The sequence below is a fragment of the Emydura macquarii genome, unplaced genomic scaffold, assembly GCF_026122565.2.
Source record: "Emydura macquarii macquarii isolate MOO-44397 ecotype Brisbane River unplaced genomic scaffold, CSIRO-AGI_Emac_v2 contig_2406, whole genome shotgun sequence".
In the NCBI taxonomy this organism is placed as follows: domain Eukaryota; kingdom Metazoa; phylum Chordata; order Testudines; family Chelidae; genus Emydura; species Emydura macquarii.
The window spans coordinates 2,991,244-3,003,649 of record NW_027132543.1 but is presented as its reverse complement, the minus strand read 5'-3'; the positions used below and the strand labels follow the sequence as shown (position 1 = coordinate 3,003,649).

General features: G+C 42.0%; 1 long non-coding RNA gene across 1 annotated transcript; it reads right to left on the bottom strand.

The window, feature by feature from the left end:
- Positions 1-251: 251 nt before the first annotated feature.
- Positions 252-8,130, bottom strand: LOC137161919 (uncharacterized). The gene is made up of 4 exons (XR_010922219.1): positions 8,044-8,130; positions 2,895-2,993; positions 1,257-1,378; positions 252-792 (listed from the first exon to the last, which is right to left on the bottom strand). It is a non-coding gene; the product is annotated as an uncharacterized lncRNA (long non-coding RNA).
- Positions 8,131-12,406: the final 4,276 nt, after the last annotated feature.

Below are 12,406 nucleotides of genomic sequence, written 5' to 3'. Positions count from 1 at the left end.
ATCCTGAGAGCCAACCGTGGAGTGCTACACCCCACGGAAGGCTTAAAAAATCGGTTTTGCAGTGAGACCTAATGTTTCTAAAAAAATCTGTATTCTGTCTTCCCTTCCTATCCCCCACCCATTCCCCAGCACCACAGCACTGTGCTAGCCCCCTCTCCCAGCAGTAGTCCCCACGGTCTCAATAAAGAAAGAGTACAGATCTTTAAAGCAGTAAACAATTTTTATTGTTGATCGTTAACAGTGGAGGGAAAGGAAGTTATTTCAACACTTTGCATGCATTGTAATGGGGCTGTGAGGGGACAAAGAGCGAAGTTTCACTGTGCAAACAGTAAATAACACATTCCCATTTCTCAAAGAGGCCAGTTCCTCTTTCTGCTCCCCTCACCTGGTGTGAGGTACATACTGCACCCTTCTCAACCTGCTTTTAGATCACTTGGGGGTGGGAGCTAGGAAAGAGTACATGAGTTGAGAATTTTGCAGGGGCAGCAGAGGGAGTCTATCCTGCCGCTGCTCTTCTTGAAGCTCAACTAAATACCTCAACATGTCTGACTGATCCCTCATTATGCTCAGCATCTCATCCTGCATTACATGCTCACATTCTTGGGCTGCCTTCCTGTTCTCTATGTTCATGTTCATTTGCTCTGATAATGAAATCCTCCAGACTCTCAGCACCCATGGAGGCATTCATTATCCCAGTGAACGAGTCATCCTGAGGGGTTTTTTTTGACCTTCTAATCTGCAACAAGTGGTCAGCGGGAGTCGTAGATGCTGAGCTGAAAGCCATGCAGTCCACTGAAAGGCAATCAAAGCACAAGGTATTCATTGTTAGCTGGCCCCATGAATGAAAATCAAGGTTACAATATAAAAATAATTCCCCTTTATATTCTCAAAGGAACAGCAGACCCACATACCAATCTCTACCTATTGCAGGGGTTGTAGTGCCATTCCAGCCATAATAAGTAAGGGGCTGGAAATTCCCGTAGTGCGTGATGTATAAGTCCATAGTTCTCCAACCAGCAGGATTGTTGTACCCCATGACCCTCCCAAAAATTTGTTTTTCAAATGGCGGTTCATGTGCAGTGGCAAAATTCCCCTGGACGAAACCATATGTGGGCACCTGTCTTGCAACCCCTAAGTCCTATTGCAGTCACGTGCTGTCTTGTAATTTGCAGTTTACGTATCTGAAAAAACTTCCCATAGCAGAGGGAAAAAAACCAATTGTATGGAGCGGGTACTGCAAATTGGTGCCATCTTACCTTGTTGACCATGAGTGATATCAATCTCCTGAGGGTAACAGAGGTGGAAAGGGAGAATTTACTGCAAGCATCTGGGTACAGGCTTGGCCCTTAAGCTGCTATGCTGTGTTCCGTGATGATACCTGCACAATTAATGAGAGTGGCGGAGGAAAGTGTCCTATCGCAGTGTAAGAAATAAGGCAGCTCTCCTCACAAACCTTCAGCAAAGGATCTCAGAGTACCTAAATGAAAGTTTCCTGGAGGTATCCATGGAGGATTCTCAGAGCACCCCTGTGCACACAAACATTCTTTTCCAGGGGGAACCCCTTGCTTAGGTGAACTAACAACAAGGAAGCCCACACCGCCAGCCACACTCAGGTATTTTTTGCTATGACAAGAAGGTGGGCTGGGAAGATAACCATAGAAATGATATTTTCAGTACATACTCTCCACATGTGCCTTCCCTGGCTCTTGGTCACTCATGTTGTCCTGCATCCTGCTGGACTGTCCTGGGGTTACAAACAGCTCCTGGCTTTCAGGGAGAATGGATTCCCCAGTTGCCTGGCCCCTGTTCTCCTCCTCCTCACCCACAGAATCTTCCTCGTTCATCCTGGATTCCTCTGTTGTATCTATGCTGCATGGCAGTACAGTGGTGGGGTCACTGTTGAGAATCACATGCAGCTCCTCATAAAAGCGGCATGTCTTTGGTGATGAGCCAGAACGACTGTTCGTCTTCCGAGTTTTCTGATATGCCTGCTTCAGCTCTTTGATTTTAATGTGGCACTGATGCACGTCCCTCCTGTGCCCCTTTTCCAACATGCCACACGATATTTTTTCATAAATATCTAAATTCCTTTTGCTGTCTCTTTGCCCCACAGACAAATGAGATTTAAGACCTCAGGTTGACTCCAGGTTTGAGCGTGTTTGGGCCATGCAGTTGCCATGATCAGTTCTGCTGTCAAGCTCTCTCCACACTGACAAAACAGAAAATGGGAATTCAAAATTTCCCAGGGCTTGAGGGGAGGGGCTGTTTCCTGTGTACATGACCGCAGTGCAGCAGAGTGCGAATGTGCAGCACTGTCACAGCAGAAAAATGTGGGATAACTCACGGAGGCCAACTACATCGAATTACACTGTGCTCCACCTGCACTGCTGCTCATTTGACCCAAACAATTTGATTTTAACGCTACGCCACTTGCGGAGGTGGTTTTATTAAGTCGAATTTTCCCGTGATTTAAGTCAATGGAACTGATCAGCCAGTGAAGACATACATTATGTGGTTGACGAAAACCGCATTTCGTTGATCTACCTTCACAGTGTAGACTGCCCTAGTCAGAGTTTACAGAGATGGAGCTTAGAATAATTCTGTAAGGACAGAACCAGTGAGAGGCAAGGACTCCTGATCCTAGTCTTGACTCCATTAAGGACTCCTTCTGACACCTTCAAGAAGGAATTTACATCCTAATCTGACTTTCTGTTTAGCTAGCTGTAACTTTTTCAGAACCCCTGTAACAGGTTAGAAGCTTACTTTTTCCTCAAAGAAGCCATGCTGGAAGTAATGGGGCTACTATTGTAACTGCTCACTAGTGTGAGCATGGAGTTCACATTATAGCCTTTCTGTAACATTTACAGGAATGTATATAACATAAAGAAACTTACCTGTATGGTTACTTAGAATGTTTCTTTTGAAGTGAAGAGGGAATATGTGTCTTACATCAGGTGTTCTTCTGTACCCTTGATTATTCTTCACCCAGCTATCTTTGTTTTAAAAAATATAGACAATGATATGAATTACAGTATAATCATTCTATGCCAGCTATCCAAAGTCATTGCTATTCAGTATTATTCTTGTTAATTTGTCACAAGTGAGTTCTAGTCAAAATTCTATTTCCTTTCCTTTTGTTTCAGAAATAATGTTAGGGTATGTGCATTGTTATGTGCAAACCTTAAGTTTCGGCATATAGTTTTCAGAAAACAGTTTGAAATAGAGCTGGTATCTTTCACTTCAGTTAATTCACTGAATATTTGATTGACGCACTTAAACAAAGTAATGCATTCCACATTAAATGGCTCTATTATGAAAAAGAAATGTCAGCAGAATTTTAAAAGCATGATACAATAAATAGATAAGGCAGGAAAAAATGGCCCTTGAGAACCTCAACACTCCCTGCAGAAACATACCAAAACATTTGGACAGGTAAAGATGTTTAATAGGGTCAAAAACTATTCAGCTGAACTTTGGCTCATTCAAGTTGCTGTGTCAGGGGACTTAGCTGCTGTGACCTAGGCCTAGTTGGACCATTTATTTTTAATAGTTTGATCAGCTCAGGGCCTTCTATTTGTCATGCAGAAGGAAACATTTTGATGAAACAGTTTTATATTTCCAAAAATTTAAGCCAAAGTGTGTTGTTTCAAGTTTATGTAGCAAATATTTTTGCATAGTTCTTTTACCAGCGTATCTAGTCAAATTTAGCATGTTTCCCATCTGTTGTCCCTCTCTATCCCTGCATTTTATTTATATAGCACTTTTCATAAAAAGACATGAAAGACTGGTAAATTCAAACACACTGCCTTGGGTAAGGGTTTGAAGTTTATCCGTAAAAATTGTTGGACTCCATACCAGAAACATTTATCATTTCAGATTCACAATGTGAAACTAAAGTACACCACTCCAACAGGACTGGGGCCCCTTGATACAAAGATGTAAGTAGAGATTGTCTCTAACCTAAAGAACTTAAAATCTAATTTCAGACAAGATATGTCCTGTAAAATAAGCAATAGGGAGGGAAAAGTAACAGTATTGTTTGCAAGATTGACTTGAAGTACTTCATACTACATTGCATGCCAAGACTAGGGCCCTGTTCAGTGGCATCTGAGACCCAGGCTTATATTTAAGGATTCCCATTGACTTCTGGGAAGGAATAATTGAACCCTAAGTCATAGGGGGCCATGGAGAGGGGAGGGTCATGGGCCAAAGATCCCAGAACCACAACAATGACTGCTGAGTCAAGTTTGCTACTGATATTTACCAGAATTGGCCACACGTTTACATTAAAAAACAAAGTCTACACATACAGTACAAGAGTGCATAAAATGTGCATAAAATAACTCATTTATTCCAAAGAGAGACACTCTACTTGAATTGAGAACAAGAAGCTCTAGCAGAAAGGGTATTCTAAACATCCATCATGTTTTTATTCGCTATGCTCCCCTGCTATGCTGCAGGTGGCATTGTCACTCTCTCAATAACCTTTCTTAGCAAGGATACATTAAATACCTTCCTTTTCTTGTGCTGTATCTAGAAAACTTTCCAGATTTATTATTTATATATATATGTTCTACATTTGACTTATCACTCACAGGTTAATTATAGGATGAAGAAAGCAATTGTGAGGCAATAAGGATTTTTTTTATTAACCATGATGATAAATTTAATATAGAGAGTGGTCATTAGTTCTCTCCAAACCACTGGTGGATTGCACTTTTGTAAAATGGAGATGCAAGAGTCCAATGGATTCACTTGAATTCCAGCTCTCTGGTTCATAAGGCAGTAAGTGATGTACTGTAAAGGAACATGCTGTGGTTTAGTATTATATTCACAGTATTACAATTAGGGAATTTAATTTTCCATTTTAAATCTCATTATTTGAGCCATGTTTAGAGTCACTATGGAATGAAACTGGCAAATGAGTTCACAGTCTAGCAATGATGACCCTCTTTCCTCTTCACTCCCTCCCCCACCCCCAAAATACCTAAAAATGCAGGTTAGAAATGTGTTTATGATCTGAAAGTTTGATTTTTTATTTTATACATTTGCATGCTTGCCAAGAGACTAGTAATCATGTAAAGATTCTATTGCGTTTCACAATCTGTGTACTTTCAATTCCTCATGTATAAGATAAACTATATTTATAAGATGAACACGTGTGTATCTGTAAACTAATTGATCTAAAGTAAAGAATAAACGTATATGTAACAAAAAAGGAATAACATTGATCAGCACTTTACTACAACAGCACATTTTTTCAGTAATTAACAATTAATTTTAGCAGTTTTAGCTTTGTGACCACATTTATTTGAAAATACAGTATTCATTTATGGTCTTCTAAACAAAGGGCAAGTTTAATATTCAACTTAATGTAGACTGGAAAAAATAAAGTTATGAAATGCTGGTTTTCATAGCAAAGTATTGCTCAAGAAACCAAACTAGAAATCCATGTAAGAATCAATAACTGTTATCAGTAACTATTTAATCTACTGAAACTGGTACAGTGGACTGGTTTGGGGTATGTTTTATTTAAAAGGTCTTTAGTGAATACTTTCTCCCAAAGTCAACAATTCATTCTGGATAAAATTATGCAAATAAGGGTTGAATTAACAATAGAATAAATATGAAAGCTGCAGAATGTACTGTACAAATTGGTATTGCTTCATTTAATGCCTCAAAATATGATATTACAGTAGTGAGTATTCAGCTACAGGAAAAAAATAAAAATATATTCCAGGTTAGAAGAGAACAGTAAAATGTCTTTCATTCTGAGAAATATAGGCACATTCTGATACCTTGGTGGAATTATTCAGAGTCAGAGGAAAACAGACATTCCTGGGTAGGAAAAACTGAGTCTCTATTCAGTAATGGTCTCTATTCAGTAATTAATATCCATTGGTTTTTGCACCAGGAAAGGCATGTGGAGATGAAATCTTGTAAGAATGCTAGTTTTGGTTTGCCCTCTTTCAAAAAAAATAAATTAAAAAAAGCTCATGGGGAAGCTTTGCAACTTTGAAAGATTATACCTGTAGTTGTTTTCGCACATAAAATATATACCATTGGAGCTTTGTGGTCCTTTCTAGTAAGAAACTTCATAATTAATAGGTTATCTTGTAAAATGCAAAGCCATGGAGACCTACATTTTGGGACACAGTGGATGAAACTGGAATATATGTGATGGCCAGTTTCTGTGCTCACACTGTGGCTATGCTCCTGAGTTCATACTCTGGGCATGGCTTTGCTCCCAGAAGTATGGCCCTAAACTGTAGACATTGTAAAGCCAGAGGCATTTTTCCTTGGAGTCTGACTGCTCTGAGAGCTGTTGGGTATGCAGCAGAAGCAGCATGCCTGCTATAACATCCTTTCTGTGATGCAGATTTGCTATTTCCACACAGCTGGCCAGCTCCACACAACCCATCTGTGACCCATGCCTCCTAGATGCCACCCATTTTGGGGCATAGATTTCCCTACTCCCTCATACAAAGCAAGTCTGCCTAGCCTTTATGCAGATAATGCAAGGGAAGCAAAGGTCCTATCACCCGTCCCCTAACTAATTGTGTTTACTCCATTTTTACTCAGGCAAACTCTCATGAACTTACCAACAAAAATACTAAAGCACAACAGAATTAACCTGATTAAGAATCATAGTGTTTTGCCCTTTGGTCTTTTTAGCTAATTCAATCAATCCATTGTATTTGTAGGTGGGTATATGAATAACAGTATTTTTATATGAATCTTTTCATTTATTTTTGAAGGCACCTACGCTCAGACTCATAGATTATAAAATCAGAAGCGACAATTATGATCATCTAGTCTGATCTCCTGCGCAATGCAGGCCACAGAACTTCACCCACCCAATTCCTGTAATAGACCCCCCAACCTAAGACTGAGTTTCTGAAGCCCTCAAATAATGATTTAAAGACTTCAAGGTACAAAGAATCCACCAGCAAGTGACCCAGGTCCAATGCTACAGAGGAAGGCGAAACCCCACCAGGGCCTAGGCCAATCTGCTAGGGAGGAAAATTCCTTTCCTACCCCAAATATGGTGATCAGCTAAACCCTGAGCATGTGGGCAAGACTCATCAGCCAGACACCCAGAAATAATTCTCTACAGTAACTCAGAACCCACCCCTTCTACCACCCCATCACAGGCCATTGAGCATATTTACCACTAGTAGTCAAAGATCAGTCAATTGCCAAATCAGGCTGTCCCATCATACCATCCCCTCCATAAATGTATCAAGCTCACTCTGGAACCCAGCTAGCTTTCTTGCCCTGACTGCTCCCCTTGGAAAGCTGTTCCAAAACTTCACTCATCTGATGGTTAGAAACCTTCATCTAATTTCATGTCTAAATTGTGAGTACATCAGCTGCATCCTGGTTCTTCTGGAAAAGTGTCTTCAGTACTTAGTTAGTTAGTAGGCATCCTTCGGTTTCAAGAGATCATGGGTATGCACCTGTGAGATTTAAAAAATGTGCTCCCTGGAGCATCTTTCCAGCATGCAAGCCTGGGCAGCTAATATGGAGGTCCTGAGTTGCCCGTGTGTCAGGGCCCCCTCAGCATGACTGGTAAAGTCCAGAGGAGAGGAAGAACCAATACATCTGATACCCAATCCGCTGCAAGAATTGCCAGAAAGATACTAAAATGGTAATACTTGACTGCCTTAGGGACTTCACTCCGGATTTTCTGTCTAAGTTTACTCTCATAGCCTTAGTCTCCCAAATTCACCCTCAGGGCAGTGGGGCTTTTCTTTCTGGGTTTGCTCCAGGGTTGCCAACCATCCCTAAATGTACAGGCAGTCAGTACATTTTGGTTGCAATTTTACTACTGTGCATAAATCCTTAAAGAAATAAAATTGGCCGGAAAAATTGCCTCCTGCGAGCCCTGTCCTGAGTCTCAGGACTCGCAGCCGGCAGGGAGGAGCTGCAGCTCTGGCCAAGCTCCGTCTCCCAGCCCCGCTGGCCGCCCCCAGTCACCGGCGCTGGCCGGCTCCTTCCCTGCCTGAGCTGCCGACCAGCTGCTGCCGCCGCCGCGGCTACCTCCTCTTCCAGCCGCGGCTCAGCCGCCCGCCCGCTCCTCATCCCGCTGGCTGCCTGTCCGCCCGGCTCTGTGTGTCCCACCAGCTGCTGCTGCCGCTCACCAGTGGCAGAGTGAGAGACCGACGGGGGCGGAGGGGGGCGTGAGAGAGACAGGGCCACGGACCCCGGGGGCACCGGCCTGCTGGGGGAGCGAAACAAGTGAGGCGGGCTGGGCTGGCTGATGGCGGAGAGCTGGGAGGGGAAGCATCAGCCATAAGCTGCCCCGAGCCTGGCTCCGAGACCGAGTCCCTCCCGCTCCCAGTCCCAGGTCAGTGCAAAGCCGGCGCCGGGAAGGACTGGGACCCGAGGACCCCCACAGAGCCCCATGGCACAGTGCAGCGGGGAGGGGAGCGCTGAACTGGGCTCCGCTGGCCTGCGGCTGTCCAGCCGGCTCAGGTGTGCCTGCCAGGTGGTTGAGAGCAGATCGGAGCCTCCCCGCGGCGGCGGCTGCTGCAGCACCCAGGGAGCCTCGCTGAGCAACACCAGTAGGGCACGGTCCCAGGTAAGATGGGGAGGGGGGTCCCTCTGTGCTTCCCATCGTCCCAGTCCGGCATTCCTGCCTTTCCTCCTCATGCCCCTGGCCCCCATTTCCCCCTCTCTCCTTCCCATCCCTCCTTGTTCCCTTAGCCTTTCCCCTCCTGGGCTACCCACAAGGCATTGGTTTTTGCCATCCTAAAGTAAATCTAATTAGTGATGTTTCCAAAGTAGGCTGTCTAAATGCTAGGCACTTACCTCCGTGTATATGTTCTGATTCAGTCACGCACAGAAGCACGTTTTCATTTAAGTACGTGAGTAGTCCAGTTGAAGCCAATGGCACATGCCCAAAATTAAGGAGTTAGTAGTTCTGCAATTTCATATTTGAGTTCCTTCGGAACTCTTGGGGTGAATACCAACCGGGTCCTGGTGACTCATTACTCTTTACTTTGTAAATTTGCTCTCCAACCTCTTCTATTCACACCTCAATCTGGGACAGCTCCAAAGGCTTGTGAATTTAGAAGAATGGCTTATGTATGAGAATCTTGCTCACATCCTCTGCTGTGAAGACCGATGTAAAGAATTAATTTACCTTTCCTGCAACTGCCTACTGTATACTCCTACTCCTACTGCTCTACTCTTATTATTCAAGCATAGAATTTCTATCCCTAAAGATTCTATGGTACAGTTTGATTCATTTAACATTTTTACTATATTTGACTCTATTCTTTCTTTCACAGATAGTGCCACTCCCACTCCATTTTGACATACTCTGTCATTCATATATATATTTAACATGTCCCATTGATTATCATCATTCCACCAAGTTTCTGTGGTGACTATTAGACCAATATCCTCATTTAATACCAGGTACTCAAGTTCACTTGTCTTCGTATTTAGATTTCTAGCATTTGTATTTCAAGCACTTATCAGCTTTGTCAATATTTAGTTATCTGCCTTCATGTGATGTACTTGAATGGGATTCTTTTTTGTTTCACTGTTTTTCTTCAGTTCCTACCTATACTTTGTCAACTATCTGTTTACTAGGATATAAAGTGCGCTTTTTAATAAATCTTTCCCTAAGTGATGTCTTTATTCAAAGCATGTGCTCCTTCACACTTGTTGGCTTTCCACCAGCCCTTAGTTTAAAAATTTCTCTATGATCTTTTTAATTTTATGTTCCAGCAATCTAGTTCCATTTTCGTTTAGATGGAGCTCATCCTTCAAATATAGGCTTATTCTTTTCCAAAAGGTTCCACAGTTCCTACTAAACATAAATCCTTCTTTCCTCTTAACACTATCATCGCATCCATGCACTGAGACCCTGAAGTTGTGCCTTTCTAACTGGCCCTGCACATGGAACTAGAAGCAGTTCAGAGAATGCTACCATGAAGGTCGTGGACGTTAATCTCTTTCCTAACAGCTTAAATTTGGCCTCCAGGATCTTTCTCTTACCTTTACTTATGTCACTGGTACCAACAAGTACTGTAACCACTGGCTCCTCCCAGTACAGCACATAAATCTATCTAGGTATCTTGAGACCAGAGATGGGAAATTAGCATTCACCTCCCCTGAGAGACTCCCCCTGAGAGACTCCCACTTGATTCTGTGGTTTGTTTGTTTGTCACAAAGTCCAGTCTTGTCTTGTCTTGTCTGTATTGTTCAAGCTCATAAAGCTCATAAATAAAGCTCATAAATCATCCCAGGTTCACATCCTGGAGAGGGTACATACAGTCCCAGCCCAGAATAATACATAACCTTTGCATTTAATGGTTTCTAAAGATACTTAAACTTAATTCAACAAGGTTTTTTCAAGGATATTCAAGAAATTGCCATATTTGTCATACATACAATGCTTTGCTGAACTGAGTTTGAAATATGGACTTAGGACAAGATTTTAGCTGTGTAAGACTCCCATTTTTTAAAAATATTCTCCTCTGAGTGTAAAATTCAATATAAATTTTATTTTTTAAAATAAAAATAAGTAAAATAAAGCTCTAGCCATCATCAAGCACAATTAGATATGTATCTTGTGAGCTAATGTTGCTGGCAAGAAGAAAACTGAAGACTTTGGAAAGTGGAGATAGTGAAGACTCTTGTATGTCTCTTGGAAAGACAGGAAGATAAATGCTTTTGTGAGAAACACTACTGGAGAAAAGAGGACTCTGCTCTCAGAAATCAACAGGTGTAAATTTACATACTTTGGTCACAGCAGGTGTAAAGATAGATAGAACCTTGAGAAAGTTATCATGGAAGGAATGGTGGTAGGTCATTGCAGTAGGGGACAACCAGTGAAGATATGGATAGATGGTGTGTGACAGATCATTGGGAGATCAGCTGATGAGTGTGAAGTTAGCAAAAGATCAAGAAGGCTCTGACGCTTTGATGCCACCAGTATTCAGACATGAATTAATGGACTTTTCCAATTGAATATTAGCCAGTCTTGCTAGTCCGTCATCCACGTCAAGCCTGTGCCACTTTGTTTCTCTTCCTATCCTCAAAAATTAAATCCGTGCTTTATAAGGAGTCAGGGGCTTTGTTTCCTCCAAACTCCTATTCTTTTTACCATGTGCTTTCTACAGTATTTAGACACTTTATACATTCCAACAAGAATCTTAACTCTGACTGACAAAACATCTGACCTTTGAAACATGTACACATCACTTTTATATAATTAGTAATGTAAGTAGTGTAAGTAAGAGTATATCAGCATGTCTTCTGACTTGAGAGGATGAGATTTAAGATTCTTAGTGGAATGCATGTATGTATATTTTCAGAAAACTCGTGAATGACACATCCTTGCAGCTTTAGCTAATGGATCAGGGCCAAGTCCTATACTCCTTTTTCAGGCAAAGCTCCCTCAATAGGGAATGTAGGATAAAGACCCAAGGTCATTTTCCCAGGAGCATAATATCATACCAAATACTGAATGACATTTAATGGTCTTGTTCTGATAAATTGTTTGAGTGACTAGGATCTTTACAGATCAGGAGCTCTATTCTGATTTCTTTTGTGTATTTGCAAAGGCTTGAGAACTACAATATCAAATAGATATGTAATGTCATTGGCTTTCTGGGTCAGTGCTTGGTTTCACAGCAGTTAACAAATGACAAGGTATTTATAAATGGTAAAAGTATATGATAAAATGTATAATAAATAAATAAATAAATTTGTTTACATTAGTAAAACTATAAAAGTACAATAGTTATAATCATAATCTAGATAATAATCAAGATATCTGGTTTTAGGTGTTGATCCATAAAGGGGCTTGGACATTGCAACTCTCAGTGCTGCAGCCCCTAACTTTTGGGTGCCTTGCCACACTATTAAATCTACTGCCCTGAGTTAGACTGCCTATAATACAATGCCTGGGGAGAGTTAGGCACCAAAGAACGGGATCCACAAAAGCCAGCACAGTGAGCAGGGATCCACTGAAGCTAACCTATAGGAAATGCTGAGAAGAGGTGTGGGGTCTAAACTCCACCCATCAAATGGTGTGCGTCATCTGCCTCCACTCAGGATTCACAGCCATGAACCTCTCCTTAGTTAGACATCTAAGATTTTTCTTGCAAAAGCTGCTGTCAGAGGGGGAAAGGATGATGGTGGTAGAGCTCCCCGCTTAAGGTCAGAGTGAAAAGGCGACTGATTCTACAGTCCAGTGGCTAGGGCACGCTTCTGGGAAGGAGAAGACCAAAGTTCAAGTCCCTTTGCCATATCAGGCAGAAAAGGAAAGTTGAACAAAGTCTCCCACATCTCAGGTGAGTTCCCTAAACACTGAATTGAAAGTTATAAGAGAGGCACCACCTCACTCCGGTTGGTCTGTGTGATCTGAGATCCAGCAAGCAAGTTG